The sequence below is a fragment of the Petaurus breviceps genome, unplaced genomic scaffold (assembly GCF_028583685.1).
Source record: "Petaurus breviceps papuanus isolate PSGF00001 unplaced genomic scaffold, PetGlider_PUasm1.0 126, whole genome shotgun sequence".
NCBI classification, from domain to species: Eukaryota; Metazoa; Chordata; class Mammalia; order Diprotodontia; family Petauridae; genus Petaurus; species Petaurus breviceps.
In genome coordinates, this window is record NW_027185655.1 from 38,239,489 (window position 1) to 38,255,499 (window position 16,011).

A 16,011-nucleotide genomic window follows, 5' to 3' on the forward strand; every position below is an offset into this window, starting at 1 on the left:
CTCATGGAGTTTAGTCATGAAATGGAGGAGAAATATAAGGTAATCACCAACAAGGATAGATAGCTCAAATGACAGAGTTTTTTGCTTGTTTTTGAGGCCAATTGGGGTTAAGTGACTTGCCCAAAGTCATAAGATTAGTAAGTGTGTCAAACGTCTGAGGCTAGATTTGAACTTAGGTCCTCCTGACTCCAGGGCCAGTGCTCTATTCACTACATCTAGCCTCCCCATTCCTAGACTATTGCAATAGCCTTCTGGTTAGTTAACTGCCTTAAGTTTCTCCACAGTCTAATCCATCTGTCAGAAAAGGAACCCATAGACAGGGAGAGGTTGAAAATAAGTGAAACAGTGGGGATGATAGGTGAGGCAGTCTCCAGGAGAAGAAGGGATGGGATAAGGTCAAGAAAGCATGTAGAGGGGTAGTCTTTGTCATGAAGAAGGGCCATTTCTTCATGTGAGACAGGGGTGAAGGAGTAAATAGTAGTGTAGAACATTTGAGTGATATGAAATGAGGAGAGGAGAAGAGAGGGTTCTTGGAAAATGGCCTTAGTTTCTTTTGGTGACATTTAAGCAAGGTCTTCAGCTAGAAGGCAGTTTGAAAGAAAAAAGTCTGGAGTAGTTATTGTAGTGAGTAAATTAGAGAGTTGTAAAAGGATTGCCTTGTATTGGGGAGGGCCCAGCTGAGACTGCCATGGACTCAATCAGCAAGGTCTCATGGTATAGTGCCAAAGTAAGTTTCCTAGAAATCTAGTAGAAGTTATGTAGAGGCCAGCATTTTATATCATATTCAAAAGTAAGCTCCAAATGAATATATGACAGATTTAAAAAAAAAATTAAATTATAAAAAAATTAAAGGAGCAAGGAAGAAAATATATTTTGTATTAACAGATAGGTAAAGAGTTATTTTTAAGCAAAAGATAAAGGGGATTATGAAAGGAAAAATGCCTAATTCTACTTACATAAAATATAAAAGGCTTTGCACAAAAAATTCCAGTGCCACTAAAATTGGAAGGGAAATAGTTAACTAGAAAAAAATTTCTGTAGAATTTCTCTGATAAATTTCTAATATCCAAGATATATAAGGAACAAATAAAAATTTATAAGAACAAGAAATACCCTCCCAGTATAAAATGGCCAACAGATATCAGTAGAGAGTTTTCAAAGGAAGAAATACAAATTATCAAGTCATATAAAAAAAAAAAACTATAAATCACGAATGGAGGAATGCAAATAGAAACAATTCTGAGGTTCTGCCTCACATATCAGATTAGCAATGAGGAAAACAAAGAAAAAGGACAATTGTTAAAGTTGCTATAGGATGCAAACAAGGACATGAATCGATTGGGAAAGCTGTGTATTTACCAGTCTCTCTGAAAGGCGGTCTGGAACTATACCCCCCAAATCACTAAACTGTGTGAGCTCCTTAACTCAGAAAAGCCTATTTAGGCCTGTATCTCAAGAAGATAAAAGACAGAAAAAGAGACCCATACATACAACATATATTTGGAGACTATTAGCCTGTAATAACCAAAGTTTGCCTATATCTAGTTCTGAAAGAAAAATCAAACAGAAACATTTCCTGAAATATTTCACAAATTAAAAAAAAATAACTATAATTAGATGCAAGAAAAATACCATTTAAGTGTTTCAAAATTCTTTTGGATACCAACAGATTATGTCAGAGATTGTCATTTTATACTGTTGGACTTGGAGTTAGGAAGACCTGAGTTTAAATCTGGCCTCAGACGCTTATTACATATGTAATTCTAGACAAGTCACTTAATCCCTGCCTGAATCAGTTTCTTCATTTGCAAAATGGGCATCACAATAGCACCTACTTTCTGGGTTTTTTGCAAGGATAAAAAGAAATGATAACTGTAAAACACATTACAAATCTTAAAATACTATATAAATATTAGTATTAATTTGTATAGTTCCCTCTTCTTATTTGCACTCAGTTCTCTGGTATAAATCTACCTACTACTTTTCCAATTCTACTTGTAAAGGCTTAACTATATCATTTTCATATTACAATTAAGAAGTGCTATAGGAATGACAATGTTCACAAAGATAAAGGTCATAGAAAAGGCCACAGTAAGCATTTTTAAAAATTCCAATTGACTGTAACTCCTTTTATATTCCTTAAAAGAAGATCTGTATATGGTTTTGGTGAATCATACCCAGTCCCATTGTACTAAAGTAGTCAGTATGGTTTGCTTTGGTATTTCTCAAAGCTCTGAAGGCTAAGTAGTAAAACCAGTGTTTCTAGTTTCTGTGTTGACTCTTGACATAGCAATGAGTAAATCATGTTTTTCTCTTCTGACCAGTTTTCTCTGGTCAAAGAGAACCAGAAATATTCTAAAGTAACATTGCTATGGACATGCACTGCCAAACACCAATAGGAAAGAGGAAATAGGTGGAGCCAAGATGGCTGAGTAAAAGCAGGGAATTGCTTGAATTCTTCCCCCAAATCTCTCCAAATGCCTGTAAAAAAAATGACTCTAAACAAATTCTAGAGCTGCAGAACCCACAAAATGACAGAATGAAGCACATTTCCAGCCCAAGACCACCTGGAAGGTTGAGAAGAAGGGTATATCACACTGGCTGGGAGCAGAGTTCAGTCTGGCATGGGCCATGGCTCAGATGGGACTGGAACCAGGTTTCATGGTATTGAATTGCTGGCAGCGGTGGTGGTTTCCAGACTTCTCAACACACAAATACCTAGAACAGCATGGAAGGTCAGTGGGGGAACTCTGTGGGACCTGGGTGAAAGAGGAGTGTGCAGTGTGATCCCAGCCCCAGGACAGCAGAGGAGGTGATGGCTGTGATAGCAGCAGCAGCAGCAGTAGCAACTGCTTCTGGAGCTCTGGGCCCATAGACAATGGGGGATCCAGTGGCTGAAACAAACCCCTGCATCCTGCAACAGTATAATCACCCTCATCCTTACCCCTACTGGAAGCAGGGTCCTACCTTGGAAGGGAGTTAGAAAGTCAAATATTTGTCTGGGAAGATGAGGAAACAGTGTAAAAAAAGTCAGACTATAGAATCTTACTTTGGTGACAAAGAAGATCAAAACTTATAACCAGAAAAACACAACAAAGTGAAAGGTCCTACATCAAAAGCCTCCAAGAAAAATATGAATTGATCACAGGTCATGGAAGAGCTCAAAAAGGATTTGAAAATCAAGTAAGAGAAGTAGAAGAAAAATTAGGAAGAGAAATGAGAGTGATGCAAGAAAGTCATGAAAAATTAGCCAACAGCTTGCTAAAGGAGGTCCAAAAAATACTGAAGAAAATAACACCTTAAAAAACAGACTAGAGGCAGCTAGGTGGTGCAGTGAATAGAGCACCAGCCCTGGAGTCAGGAGGACCTGAGTTCAAACCTGGCCTCAGACACTTGACACACTTACTAGCTGTGTGACTTTGGGCAAGTCACTTAACCCCAATTGTCCTCCAAAAAAAAAAAAAGACTAACCCAAATGGAAAAAGACATCCAAAAAGTCAATGGGGAAAAGAATACCTTAAAAGAAAAATTGGCCTAATGGAAAAGGAGATCCAAAAGCTCACGGAAGAAAATAATTTCTTCAAAATTAGAATGGAGCAAATAGAAGCTGATGGCTTTATGAGAGATCAAGAAATTATAAAACAGAACCAAAAGGGGGCAGAGTGAAGATGGTGGAGTAGAAGCAGGATCTCCCTGCTGCTCGAGCTTCCACCTTCCCCAATCCGTGTAAAAAGGGGACTCTAAACAAACTTGGAGCTGCAGAACCCACAAAATGACACAGAGAAGCTAACCTCCCTCTGAGGATAGGCCAGCAGGCTGGCAGGAATTGGCCAGCGCAGTGCTGTGGGAACTGAGCCCAACCCCACTCAGAGGCTTTAGCCCCAGGGTGGGCCTGACCAGCCTGGGACTGGAGGGACTCCAGATCAGAAGCATCTGTGGCCATTTCCAGATTTATCAACACATAGATGTGAAGGACAAAGTGAAAGGTCAGTGCAGTCTGGACTTTGGGACCCAGTAAGTGGGTGTGCGTGGCTTTTGCCCCCAGGGAGAGAAGCTGCTGAGACACCAGCACAGCCAGACAGTGCCATGTGGCAGCTTCAGCTCCTGGCCTGCAGAATGTAGGGGGACCAAGCACCAGTCTGAGGGGTAATCGCTCTTGCTTTAACCTTCTTGGATCTGGATTGCAGTCTAGGGTGGTGGTCCTGGCATGTGTGTCAAGCTTGCCAGAGCATGTGGAGACCTCAGAGAGGGCACCCATCTAATACCTCTGGCAGCTGAGAAAACCCCAGCGTTTGGGATGAAAGCTCCCCTGTCTGGTGGCAGAGTCCTACTGTGGCAAAAAGACCAGGGGTCAAGTGACTGAGGGACAACATAACCAGGTAAAGGAAACAAAGCAGACAGAGGATTCCAACATTAGACTCCTATTTTGGGGACAAAAAGGAGCAAAGCATGGAACAGGAGGAAGACAGTGAAGTCAGAACTCCTGCACCAAAAGCTTCAAAAGAAAATATGAGTTGGTTATAGGCCATAGAGGTCCTTAAGAAGCAGATAAGAGAAGTGGAAGAACAATTGGGGAGAGAAATGAGAATGATGCAAGAAAATTATGAAATGAAAGCCAGCAGCCTGACTGAGGAAAATAATACCTTAAAAATAGACTAACTCATGGCAAAAGAGGCTCAAAAAGGCAATGAGGAGAACAATGCCTTAAAAAGTCAAATTTGCCAGATGGAAAAAGAATCTCAAAAGCTCACTGAGGAGAATCATTGCTTCAGAATTAGAATGGAGCAAATGAAATCTAATGATTTTATGAGAAATCAAGATGCTGTTAAACAGATCCAGACAAATGAAACAATGGAAGGAAATCTGAAATATCTCCTGGGAAAAACCACTGACCTGGAGAATAGATCCAGGAGAGATAATTTAAAAATTATTGGACTACCTGAAAGCCATGATCAAAGTAAGAACTTAGAAATCATCCTCCAGGAAGTTCTCAAAGAAAACTGCCCTGATGTTTTAGAACCAGAGGGCAAAATAGAGGTTGAAAGAATCCACTGATCACCTCCTAAAAAGATCCTAAAAAGAAAACTCCTGGGAATATTATAGCCAGGTTCTGGAATTCCCAGATTAAGGAGAGAATATTGCAAGCAGCCAGGAAGAAACAATTTGAATATTGTGGAAACACAATCAGGATAACCCAGGATCTGGCAGCTTCTACATTGAGGGATTGAAGGGCTTAGAATATGGTATTCCTGAGGTCAAAGGAGCTGGGATTAAAACCAAGAGTCACCTACCCAGCAAAACGGAGTATTGTGTTTCAGGGGAAAATATGGTCATTCAGTCAAATAGAGGACTTTCAACCATTCTTGCTGGAGAAACCATAGTTGAATAGAAAATTTGACATTCAGATACAAGAAGTAAGAGAAGCATGAGAAGGTAAGCAGGGAAAAGAAACCATAAGGAACTTATCAAAGTTGAACTATTAACACCCCTACATGGAAAGACAATAATTGTAACTTATGAAACTTTTCTCAGTAGTTGAAGGGTATAGAAATATGTGTGTGTGTATGTCTATATATGAGGGTATATGGGCATATGAATACATATGTGAATGTGTGTATATATGTTTACAAATATGCATAGATAGAGGGCACAGGACCAATTTAACAGGAAGGGGTGATACAAAGTGAAATTAAGAGGTGAGAGAGGAATATAGTGAGAGGAGATGGGGAGAGACAGAATGTGGTAAACTATCTCATATACAAAAGGCAAGGGAAAATTGTTACAATGGAAGGGAAGAATAGGAAGGTAAAAGGGAATGGGTCAAGCTTATTCCCATTGAATTTGGCTTGAGGAGGGAATTAAATACACACTAAATAGGGTATCTAACCCTCCAGGAGAGTAGGGGGTGAAGGGGATGAAAGGAGGGACTATGGAAGGGAGGGCAGGCTGGGGGGGAGGGAAGTTGGAAGCACCCACTTTTGAAAAGGGATGGGATCAAAGCAGAGAATAGAACAAGTTGGAGGTGGGATAGGGGGGAGGGAAATACAGTCAATCTTTTACAATATATCTGCTATGTTATTGTTTTGCATTAGCCACACATGTACATCCTATACTGAACTGCTTATCTTCCCAGTAAGGGTGGGTGACAAGGGAGGAAAGGAATGAATCTGGAATTCAATGGTTTAAAATCAAATATTCAATATATATACTATCATTAATACTATTTTACATGTAATTGGGAAATAAGATATACAGGCATTGGGGCATAGAGATCCACTGGAAAAGTCAAAAATGTTATGGGAGAAAATATTTCAGAGAGAAGATTGGAGGAGGGGATATCCTGTGAGACTGCTATTTTGGGGCTGTGGGTAGGGGAAAAATGGGGAGAAAATTTGTAACTCAAAATCTGGTGGAAATGAATGATGTAAATCAGAAGTTAATAATGCATTTGAAAAATTAAAAAAAAACAGAATGAAAAGAATGAAAAAAAATAGAAGACAATATGAAATATTTCATTGAAAAAACCTGGATCCAGGAGAGAAAATTTTATAGAGAGGAAAGAAGAAATAGATGAGGAGTTCAGGAAACAACAACAACAACAACAAAAAGATCTGAGTCAAGATAAAAAAATCACGAGCCTAACATGGAGTTATGATATAGACGGAACATGGAACTTCAGTTATTTAGTTATCTGTTAGATCTGCTTGTTATCCCTGCCAAAAGCAGAGTAGCATATAAAGTATTAATTTCTCTTGATAAATTCCTTGTCATGAGTGGGAGGGCTAGAAGGATGAACTAATTCAAATAAAAGGAAGTTTTATAGATACAAATGAAAAGTCTGACACGGGTTCTAAACATCAACTGCATAAGCACAGGATGGGGAAGGGCTATTAGATGACTCAGGTTCAAAAAGATCCTGAGAGTTTAATTGAGTAGTAAGGAAATAGGCATCAACAATGACCTGGAAGCCACGAAAGGCTAGCAAGGATCTTAGACATATTTAAAAGCATCACAGTAAAATGCAAAATAAAACAACTCTCAGTTTCCACTTCATGTCCTTCAGATGGGCAAATATGGCAAAAAGGGAAAAATTAAATTTTGAAGGGGTTTCAGGCCAACAGGTATACCAATAAGCTGCTCATGGGGTTGTGAATTGGTCCAGTCATTTTAGAAATCAATTTTGAAAAAAAAAAAAAGAAATCAGTTTTGAGAATTATAACCCAAAGGTCACTAAACTGTGCATGCTTTGTAACTCAGTGATATGATTATTAGGACTATTTTCTCAGAAGATTAAAGAAATAAGAAAGAAACAAAAATGTATAAAATTACTTTCAGCAGCAGAGAACTGAAAACTTATGAGATGAAACTCAAAGGGATACCCATCTATTATTGGGGAATGGCTTGAACAAGAAATACTAAATAAATATAGTTACTGCGTCATTAAAAAAAAAAAAAGCTGAAATGAATGGTTTCTGAGAAGCCAGAAAGATTTCTATGGATTGATGCAGAATTAAGTGAGCAGGAAGAACCAAGAGGAAAAAATATATAATAATAACAACATTTTAAAGAAAAACAACTTTGAAAAACTTCAGAACTTGAATCAATGCATTGGTCAATTATGTTTCTAGAGAACTCACAATGAAGTGTGCTAACTTCTTGACTAGGAAGATGCAGAATAAGACTTATCTTTGGGAATTTGTTTTTCTTGACTATGAATCCTTTTTCTTTTCCAAAGGGCAGGGGAGGAGGAGAAAGTGATAGTGTAGGTCAGCACAAGGGGATAAAAAGGGAAGGAAGGAAAGAAAAGTGGAAGGAAAGGAAAAAAAAGAAAGGATAGGGTAATTGAGGAATCTATTTTGGAATTTGCTTTCCAACTCTGACTTTCTGTGAACACTAGCACATAAAATATTTAGAAATACCTCAGAGAATCTGTTTCTAGGTAAGATGTGTGTGTGTATCTGTGTGCATGCATGTGCACATGTGCAAAGATTTTAAGTAATATCCCAAGAAATGCTTCATGTCAAAATGTGGATTTTAAAAAGATATCTTGAACAGAAGTAGGTTCAGATTTGGAAGAATAAAATATAAGACTTAGGGAAATTACTGAGCAGCATCATGCATAACACATTACTATAATATAATTACTTGACCTTTGAATGCAGAGTTTGCTGTCCAAAATATTTTTTCATTTATTTGACATCTATGAATAACTTTATCATGTTGCATATAATATTGATTCTCAATTCTATATTTTTTCTTGTTGCTTTCATAATATGCTACCTCCTTGCGATGACTTTAGAAATAGATATTATCTGGGCGGCCAGGTAGCACAGCGAGTAAGAGCACCGACCCCAGAGTCGGGATGACCTGGGATCAAATCCGGGCTCTGATACTTAGCACCACACCCAGAAATAACTGTCCATGTAACCTTGAGCAAGTTACTTAACCCAATTGCTTAAAAAAAAGAAATAGATATTATCATTCCTTCAAAACTCAGTTCATGCTTTACCTTACCTGTCACATTTCCCTGGTTTCTAGTTCTCTCCTACCCACCTCAAAAATGTATATTTTATTACTTCAAATATATTTTGTGTATACTTATTTATATGTATGTTGTCTCTACCAATATTATGCATACACCTTGAGGCCAGATATGTTTCATTTTTGCCATTGTCTTCAACTTCTAGCACAATACCTAGAACATAGTAGCCACTTAGTAAATGTTACCTGATTGGTTTTTATTCTTAATATTACATATTACAAATAGATAACATTTTAAAATGCTTACTTAACATGTTAATATGGAATATTTATGTCCTGTGCATCAAAAGTCTCCATAGGCTCTTTTTGAATTTGTTATCAATTATTTTTCCAACTTAAGAATTCTGCTAACTGTAATGTTAACCATGGTACCATGGTTCCATAGTACTAATGATAAATCATCCTATCCACATCCTGACAGAGAAGTGATGAATTCAAGATGCCAAATGACACATACATTTTTAGATGCAGTCAATGTGTGGATTTATTTTGCTGGCCCATGCATATTTGTAACAAGGCTTTTCTTTTCTTTATTTTTTTTCAATTTTTATTGTGGGAGAGAAAAGAGGAGAACCGAGGGTTTCTGCCTCTCCCTGTCCCTTCCTCCCCCCCCCCCCCCCCAAGAAAAGGGGAAGAAGGGAAAAAATTCATTGAAATATTTTTTGAAATGCACATAAGAAAGCCCAGAAGGAAACACAGATAAGAAGGAAAACTTTGAAAGTCACAGGTTGAGTTCATTATTTACCTAAAAGGAAAAATGAGCTGCATGAATAGAGATATATGATTTTGTGTACAATGTTGCTTTTCTATTCTACTTTGTAAATACAAAGGCTTGTTTTATATGATGTTTGTTATGTTCAGAATAAAAACAATTAAAATAGTTAAAAAACTTTTAAACATCTGGTATAACTGTATCCCAATGTTTCAGCATGAGGTTTCATGGGAAACAAAGTTGATACCAATTGAGAAGCCTCTAAAAACAGCCTAAATGACGTTATTGTTTAGAAATATGACTTAATATTATATATGGAGGCCTGGCAATGTAGCTAGGTGGTGCAGTAGATAAAGTACGGACATGGAGTCAGGAATACCTTAAACACTTACTAGCTATATAACTACAGACAAGTCAACTTGTCTGCTTCAATTTTCTCATTTGTAAAATGGGACAGTAATGGCCCTTAGCTCCTAGGTTTTTGTAAGGACAAAATGAAAAAATATTTACAAAGAGTTTTGTAGACCTTAAAAAAAACTATATAAATCCTAGCTATTATTTTTATTAACATTGTTACTATTCTATCTCTTGTAGGGATTTATTTTTATTTATAGTTTTTGCTTTTTGGAAGGGCAAGCCAGGGCAATTGGGGTTAAAAGACTTGCCCAAGGTCACGTGGCTAGTTAATGTTCAGTGTCTGAGGCCAGATTTGAACTCAGGTCCTCCTGACTCCAGGGTTGGTGCTCTATTCACTGTGCCATCCAGCCATCTTGTAGGGATTTATTTTGTTATTTCTGGTAATTCACTTAATATTATTGTTATTCAGCTATCTATTCAAAGTAAACTGGCATCAATCTACTGTGCCAGCATCATTTTTTCATTCTAAATAATTTATATGTAATCTTTTCATCACTGAACTCCTTGTATTTCAGTTTCCTAACCTTTATTATTCACTCAAGAAAATTTTTTTTCTATCTTAAAAGGCTAAAAAGTATTCTTTGCAAAGTAATTTGATGCACTAATTGCCATTTGGGTTGAACTTCAAGATCCTTAGATGATATATGCTCATATCAGAAATGAGGAAAAAGGAATTGAATCTGTGATTTTGGCAATTTAGGGAACACTCCAATGAGGAACCTCCCACTACTAATATTAATTGGTATAATTTTTCCCTCTGAATTAATGGGAAACCAATATTACTGTGTTGTGTAAAAGACTGTTTGCTTTCATCTTTCTAATGGGATACCAATCCAAAAAGCCAGTATATGTAGCCTAGATTTTTTTAATCTTCCCAGAAGTTATGGTACATATGTGTAATTTCTACTACTGAGGAAGTCAAGGCTGGTAGATCACTTAAGTTTCGGAGTTCTGACATGCAGAAAGGCTAAAACCAATAAGATGTCCAAGCTAAGTCTGGAGCCAATATAATGGACCCTAAGGAGCAGGAAACAACCAGGTTATCTAAGGAGGAACAAAGCAGCTCATATCAGAAAGAGAACAAGTTAAAGCTTCTGCACTGATGAACATTGGATTAAGGTTGCACTTCCAGATAGGGAGATTTAATCTCTTTGTCTCTGTCTCTGTCTGTCTGTCTGTCTCTCCCTCTGTCTCCTTTCCTCTCTCTTACACCCACATATATGCATGTATATATACATATGCACATATGAATTATTATATATGCATGTATATATAACATACACACATATACAATATATATGCACATACATGTGTTGTATCTTATATTTCTTTTGCTAACCTTGAAATCCTAAATGAGTGGGGATATCCTGCCTAATTTCTCCTTAGATAATAAATAAATAAAACTATTTAGATATCCTGTTCTGAATATGTCTGCAGTGTTGTGATAGGTGCCATGTGCCTACTTAGATGTGACAGTGAGTCAGACATAGGTGAAAAACACCTCTCTGCATAAATGAGTTTTGTTGGCTAAATTCTAGTATGTATATCAAGACTCTTGCCTTAACCAGATGTATATTTTTTTCTGTTTTTTTTTTCTAGTAGCATTTTTTTTTTTTACCAGTTAACATAGCAGAAAGTATATTAGCTAAGGGTCAGTGGGTAGGAAGCATGGGAAGAAACAAATATTTCTTAGCTGGCACATTTTAGTTCAGTTTATTGCTAAAATAAACTCAGGAATAAAGTATGAGTGACATTAAATTTTTGTCAGCTTGATTTTCCTGCACAGTCAAGAGAGTAATAGCTATATAACTTCCTAACCCAAAAGGAAGAAGACTGCTTTGCCAAATCATGAAAAGAGGTTCTGGAATTCAGATCATGGGTTCAATGAAGACCTAGTTTCAAATCCTACCACAATCACTTACTACCAGTATGGTCTTGGCCAGATCACTTAAACCCTTTAAGCTTCAATTTCAAATGTTCATATGAACTATTTGTACCCAACCTGTGGTAAAGACTTCTGAGCCCTTATTGGTTTGATCAACTACAGTTGGACACACTGTGCCTTGACCCCAACATAATGATGTCATTTTGGTCCTCTTCAAGAATAAAGGACATCAACCACCAATCATTTACTACCAATGTGGCCTTGGGCAAATCACAAACTCTTTAAGCTCCATTTTCTTAATTGACAAAAGTAGGGGGTTGGGCTAGATGACCTCAGTGGACCCTTCTAGCTTTAGATTCATAATCCTGTGATACTAAGTATAGGTTACACTAGAGCTGCCAAATGAAATTAGAAGCAAAGCCAACCATGCAGTTTGAGCGTGCACACTTCAAAGCTCTCAATATGATACAGTGAGGTTACCCTGCAGATTTCTTGTAGAGGCTTACTCTCTGGTTCTGCTCCAATGTTGAGCACAATGTGCATAGTAGGTGTTTAAGAAATATCTGTCAAATTGAATTGACTTTCTCTTTCCCAAGCACACCCTAAATGACATGGCTTTCAAAGTTGCCCTGAAGGTGCTATAGATACAATAGGTTAGTCATCTCATGGCAATGAGTCTGTGAGTCATATACATGTGTTTATTTGAGTCTGCTCTTCCTGCTGCAAGGAAGAGAAATATAGTAGAAAAAATACTCTAATTGTTCACAGCAACCTTACCTAAGCAATCATCTGTTTTATACACACTGAACATTGTTTATCCTTCTACTCAGGCAAAAAGGGATTTTTCAAACAGTTATAACACTGACCACCCTGACTGCCATTGCTTGAAGGCCAGCTAGATTACATTTTACCCCAACACCAGGGTTTTCCAGTACTTGTGAGTGGGTCTGTGGTGTCTAGGCTCTCTGCACATGGCTCAACTGATGATATTCTCCTGGCACTCCAGTTCCATTTCACCATTAAGTTGGATGAACTTTTGCAATGAAATATTTATTTCAAAAGGTATAATCACAAACTTATTCCCCAACATGTGAGAGACATAATGTACCTTCCTCCTTGTACCACCACAGGCTTTGGGGAGGGGATGGGATTGGTTCATAGCTTAGTTCAGTTTGTATAAAACATAACTTGCCAAGATCCAAATCAAAAACTCAACTAGATCTCAAGTTCTAGACACTGGCTTCTCAGGGCTTCCTTGCCTGGATGGCTAAAACATCTTGTTTGCAATCTTGGCTCCAATGTCACCATGGTTTGAACTCTTGGGTCTAGTGAAGGATCACCATCACCTAAAACTGAGAAAGACAAATGAAACAGAACAGAAACAAACACCCTGAGGTCAACTTCTCAGATTTAGGGTAAAAGAGAGGGAGAGAAGGTATCTCCTGTCCTGCATCAGATCATGACGCCTATGTGTGGTTGAACAGTGTGTGCTTTGTCTTCAGGACACAGCAGGAGAGAACATGAAGGGAAAAGAGAAATTGCCTTGGTCTGGCCAGCTTTAAAGTAAATGCTTCTTCCTACTATGTAGTCAATCAAAGGAGGCTATACCTATCTATGATAGGGAAACACAGGCTGCAGGGTGCCTACATGTTAGGCAATCTGAGCATGTCCATGGCATGCCCCCTACACCAAAATCAACATTTAAAAACACTTCTGCAGCTTTCTCCCCACCAAAAAAAGCTGATAAAAAAGAATCCTCCTTCCTTTCTTTTCAGAAATGAGGGCATCTGTGGATGTGGAACACTGAACTTACCATCACACTTGAATGACATTTTGGTTTGTTTTGCTGAACTACTCTTTTTTATTGTTGTTGTCAAGGATGGTTTTCTGAGTGAGGAAGGGGGAAGAGTTATATTGGGAAATGAAATGATACAGAAGCAAAATACATGAACTTAAAAACATTTCTAAAGGAGAGAAAAGAAAATGAAAAAAAACCGAGTATTTGTTACTTTTGCATTCTTCAGGAGGTAGGAAACTATTTCTCACTCTTCCTCTCTATTTGTGTTTATGTTTCTCTTTGTGTCTCTCTCTGTCTCTCTGTGTCTCTCTTTCTCTGTCTCCCCCCTCCATGTGGAACAGGGCTACAGAGCCCTAAAACTGGTATGTCAGGGGTCTGTCCAGGTAGTGATTACATTTTGACATCTAAAACAATTTCAAGCAACTCCTTTTGGCAGCCAATGAGATTCATCCATTTCTATACCAACTGTTGGGTGGTATAGAAAATGAACTTCTAGGAAGGGTAAGAGGCTGTAGGTGTGGAACAGTGCTTATACTGTCACACTCAATTGATGTCAGATAGTTTTACTGAATTGCTTTTTGCCTCTCTTTTTGAAAGGTAGTTCTTAAATAGAATGAATCACTGGGTTTGGGTAGGAAAGAGAAAAATTCAGAAATTAAATCATCATAGAAACAAAACATAAAGTATAAAAACATGAAATATAACTGCTAGAAAGGTTGGAAAGAGAGGGACAAGATAGATGTAATTGCCACCAGGACATATTTCATTACTATGAGAGCCTTGAATATCAAAAGGAAAAATAGTTCCCACTGTCCAATTCATTTTTGCCATGTTCTTATGGGGAAGGCAAAAAACATACCATACCATTGCATCTCCATCACAATAGGAAAACGGGAGTTGGTGGAAAAATTAGTAATTTTATCCAGGTCACACAGTTAAGCTATTCACAGAATTAAGTTATTCATTAACATTTAACATTAAATTAACATTAAATTACACACAGAATTAAGTTATTCATTAACATTTTCTAAAGCATAGGATAAACAGATCTATGTCTCTATAGTAGATGAAGACCATGGAGGCCCAGGATGGTTAACTAACTTGTCCAACATGACACAGGTTTTATGAAGAGTGGGATTTGAATGCAGTTCTCCTGATGCCAGAGCCAAAACTCTTTCCAATGCATCACAATGCCATCCCTGTAAAGTGAAATCAACTCTCATCAATTGGGGAATGGCTGAATAAACTGTGGAAATAATGAAGAGGATAGTAAACCTGAAATTACTTGAATGAGCAGATATAGAGGGAAATGAGCTGAACCAAGAAAATAATTTTTGTAGTAACAATAATAAGGTAAAGATAAACAGCTTTGAAAAATTTATAAACCGTGATTAACACAATGACTAATCACAATTCCAAAAGACCCAGGGTGAAATTTGTTTTCTATCTCCTGACAGAGAGGTGATAGACTCTGAGTATTGATTGAGATGTGGTTTTTGGACAAAGTCAATGTAGGAATTTTTTTTACTTGATCATATAAGTTAGTAACAGGAATTTTGTTTGCTTTCTTTCTCAATTGAATGAAAAAAGAAAGAAAGATGACAGATTTTCATTTGATGGGGGAAAAAAACAAAACAAAACAAAAAACAACAAACCAAAAAATAGGGTCAACCAATTAATGTAACTTTTGCAATAGGTTAGAGTTTTTTTTTTTATAATTTTTAAAAAATTTTAAGCTTAAATACAAAATGAGGGGAAAAAGTTTTTGCCATGTACACAGCAGACCATAAGAGGGGATTCAACATAAAACAATAAATTTCCATTTCAACAAAATCTATATAATAAACCCTGCACATTGGTTTCAAAGCTTCCCAGCTTTTCTTTGCTTCTTTTTTTGGTTTTCTTCTGTTCTCTGCTGTGCACTTTTTACTTTTCCCCTCCCTCCCCCCACCACCCTAAAGAATACTACAATTAAGTGTGAATATATATATATATATATATGTCATAAATATCTATAGACATATATATGTACACACTCACACACATATATGTAAGACCATATTACACTTATTTCTTCCTACCTTCTGTTTCTCTGAAGGTAGCTAGCTTCTTCCTTTATAAGTCCAAGCAATATTTCACACCACAGCAATATTTCAACACAATTACATCCTATCTGAGAGCTTGTCTATGAAAGTTCCATCCTCTGCAGTGCCCCCCTCCCCGCCACCCCCAGTTTTCTGCATTCCTTCTTTTCTTGGCTACATAGGTTTAATTTATACAAGAAACTTTTAATTTAAAGTAATCGAAATTATTCTTTTTATACTTAATCAATGCTCTCATCTTATAATAGAGTTTAAGGTCTGATACTGCTAAACTTCTTTTGCATCTTTTTTCCCTTTGAAGTTTCTTTTTCCCACATCTTTTCTTTGAAGTTCCTGATCTTTTGTTCTTTCAAATGAACTTTGTTATTATTTTTTTCTAACTCAGTAAAATAATTTTGTAGCAATTTAACTGGGATGATGTTGAATAAATAGATCAGTTAGGTAAAATTGTTATTTAAAAATCATATTGGCTTTACCTACACATGAATGATAAATATTACTTCAAATATTTATATATGAGTTTATTTGTATAGAATGTATTTCATATTTATGTTCA